General features: G+C 45.8%; 1 pseudogene; it reads left to right on the top strand.

Moving 5' to 3' along the window:
• The first annotated feature begins 839 nt into the window (after positions 1 to 839).
• On the top strand, positions 840 to 1,045 carry LOC144480609 (U2 spliceosomal RNA; annotated as a pseudogene).
• The last annotated feature ends 2,305 nt before the right edge of the window (positions 1,046 to 3,350 follow it).

The following is a 3,350-nucleotide window of genomic DNA, read 5'->3' as shown; positions in this document are numbered from 1 at the left end:
CTATCTTCCACAGTTGTCCTCAGGATTCTCCCTCCAGCTAGATGACCCTCCTGCCTTTTAGAACTCCTCACAAACTCAGCCTTCAAACTGAGTGCAATCTCCCACCCGCATTGCTCATGGTGAATGATAGGGCCAGCATTTACTCTGCTTTAGGTGCAGGCCTGGCTGCTTCCATCTCTTTTTTCTCCCCTCCTCTCAATTGGCTGCAGGCTCCACAAATCCAAACTGCAGCTCACATTTCTGTGTGTATTATTTCTAGGTTTTTAGGAAGCCCGTAGCCTGATCTCAAAATGGCCACCTCTACCCTGTTTTCAATGACAATGGGAAACATATTAACATTGCTAGTTAGATGCAAGGCTATTCAACTACCTCTGATCATAACCACTTTCCATCTTAGAAATAAAGGGATAGTTTCCAGCCTAACTGTCTACAATTTGATACCTACAACATCTTTCTCAGACATTGAAGACTGATGGCCTGATATTCTGTACTGAGGAGTGTAGTTCAAGTCAGGATCTTTCCAAACTCACCTCGGTAAAATGGCTCTTGAATGTCACAGATTTTGCTCAACAAGTGTGGTGCGGGATAGAGTAAGGCCCGGCAAAAAGCAGCGTGTAGGCAGCCACAGGGTGGATCGGTCAATAGGCTAGTCAGTACTGTCTGTGTGAGGGTCTATCTCAGGCTGTTGGCTGGCAGGATCCTTACAGATCTTTGAGTTCATTTACAATATTTCAATGACCCTCACCAAGAGTGATCTCGGACAATGTCCTTTACAATGCAGAGAAGGGAGGCTCAGTGAGTCTGCACATTCAGCAATGCCACTGAGTGCAATACTGGTCATCGCTTCTCGGCCTTTTGGCTAAGATCAAGTGTAGTATGGTCGGCATCCCATGGTCGGCCGCACTTGGTCGAGGTCATTAGGTTACACTGAAGCTTCATATGTTTCATATGAAGCAATTTTTTAAAGCGGCATCTCGGCCTTTTGGCTAGGATGCAAATGAGCTCAAGTCTTGGAGGAGGAACCTCCCCCTTCTCCAATCAGCTTGGCTCATGTAGATCAGGCCCAGGACAGGGTGGTTTGGTCGCTCGCCCTGTCTTGTCAGCCTGGATCTGAAATGTCTCAACTTGTTGAGACTCTGAATTGGATTTGATTTGATTGAATTGGAAAAGTATTTAAAAAAACTGGTCACTGACTGGTCATGGATGAGAGGGGTGTGGAGGGATATGGTCCAAGTGCAGGTCAGTGGGACTAGGCATAAAATGGTTCGGCACAGACAAGAAGGGCTAAAAGGCCTGTTTCTGAGCTGTAATTTTCTATGGTTCTATGGACAGGAACACTTAATAATCAGTGCAGAAAAAAAACACAACATTGTCTCCTCCACAGTAATGAAATGTCTTTTATAGCCCATCTGTACAGTACCTGCTGCACTATTGAAAAGCTCCCTAACTGCATGGTCCGCACTGACACATTGGAAAAAACTGAACTACCACCTAATCACATCTGCGGCACTTGGCCCATAGCTCTGAATGTTATGATGTGCCAAGTACACATCCAGATACATTGTAAAGGATGTGAGGCATCCCGCCTCTACCACCCTCCCAGGCAGCGCATTCCAGACCGTCATTACCCTCTGGGTAAAAAAGCTCTTCCTCACATCCCCCCCTAAACCTCCTGCTCCTCATCTTGAACCTTTGTCCCCTTGTGACTGACCCTTCAAATAAGGGGAATGGCTGTTCCTTACTCACTCTGTCCATATTTCTCATAAACATGTACACATCGATCAGATTGCCCCTCAGTCTTCTCTGCTCCAATGAAAACAAGCCAAGCTTATCTCCTCTGCATCCCCTCCAGTGCAATCACATCCTTTCCATAATGTGGCAATCAGAACTGCACACAGTACTCCAAGTTTTGTACAACTCCAACGACTTCCCTGCTTTTGTAATCTATATCTTGATTGATAAAGGCAAGTGTTCCATATGCCTTTTCACCACCCTACTAGCATGCATTTCCACTTTCAGAGATCTGTAGACAAACACATCAAGGTCCCTTTGTTCCACAGAACTCCCTAGTGTCAAGCCATTCATTGAATACTTCCTTGTCAAATTACTCCTTCCAAAGTGTATCACCTCACACTTTTCAGGGTTAAATTCCATCTGCCAGTTATCTGCCCATTTGACCATTCCATCTATATCTTCTTGTAACCCACTGTTAACCACTCCACCTCACTGTTAATCACCCATCCAATCTTTGTGTCATCCGCAAACTTACTAATCCTATCCCCCCCCCCCGACATAGTCATCAATGTCATTTATATAAATGATGAATAACAGGGGACCCAACACAGATCCCTGTGGTACGCCACTGGACACTGGCTTCCAGTCACTAAAGCAGCCTTCTGTCATCACCCTCTGTCTCCTACAACTGAGCCAATTTTGAATCCACTTTATCAAATTACCCTGTATCCCATGTGAATTCACTTTCTTTATAAGTCTCCCATGTAGGACCTTGTCAAAGACTTTGCTGAAACCCATATAAACTACATCGACTGCACTACCCTCATCTACACACTTGATCACATCCTCAAAAAATTCAATCAAAGAACAAAGACAAAGGAAAGTACAATACAGGAACAGGCCCCTCGGCCCTCCAAGTCTGTGCCATCATGACGCTCTAACTAAAATAAAACCTTCTGCCTTTACTCGGTGCGTCTCCCTCTGTTCCTTCCCTATTCATGTACCCATCCAGATGCCTCTTAAATGTTGCTAATGTGCCTGCTTCCACCATCTCCTCTGGCAGCACGTTCCACGCATCCACCACTCTCTGCATGAAAAACATCCCCCACATATCTCCCTTAAACTTTCCCCCTCTCACCTTGAACCTGTGCCCCCTTATAATTGACATTTCCACCCTTGGGAAAAGCCTCTGACTATCCATCTTGTCTATGCCTCTCATCATTTTGTCGACCTCTATGAGGTCTCCCCTTTTCCAGTGAAAACAATCCTAGTTTATTCAACCTCTCAACTGCCAAGTAGGGTGGTGGAGGCAGGCACGCTGGCATCATTTAAGACTTACCTGGATAGTCACATGAGCAGTCTGGGAATGGAGGGATACAAACGAATGGTCTAGTTGGACCAATGAGCGGCACAGGCATGGAGGGCCGAAGGGCCTGTTTCCTGTGCTGTACTGTTCTTTGTTTTTTGTTCTTTGTTCTCGCCTCATAGCCAACACCCTCGAGACCAGACAACATCCTGGTGAACCTTCTTTGCACTCTCTCCAAAGCTTCCACATCTTTCTGATAATGTGGTGACTAGAACTGCACGCAATACTCCAAATGCGGCCTCACCAGGTT

Source organism: Mustelus asterias, chromosome 29, assembly GCF_964213995.1.
Source record: "Mustelus asterias chromosome 29, sMusAst1.hap1.1, whole genome shotgun sequence".
Lineage (NCBI taxonomy): Eukaryota > Metazoa > Chordata > Chondrichthyes > Carcharhiniformes > Triakidae > Mustelus > Mustelus asterias.
The sequence above is the reverse complement of the archived record's forward strand: the minus strand, read 5'-3'. Positions and strand labels throughout refer to the sequence as shown.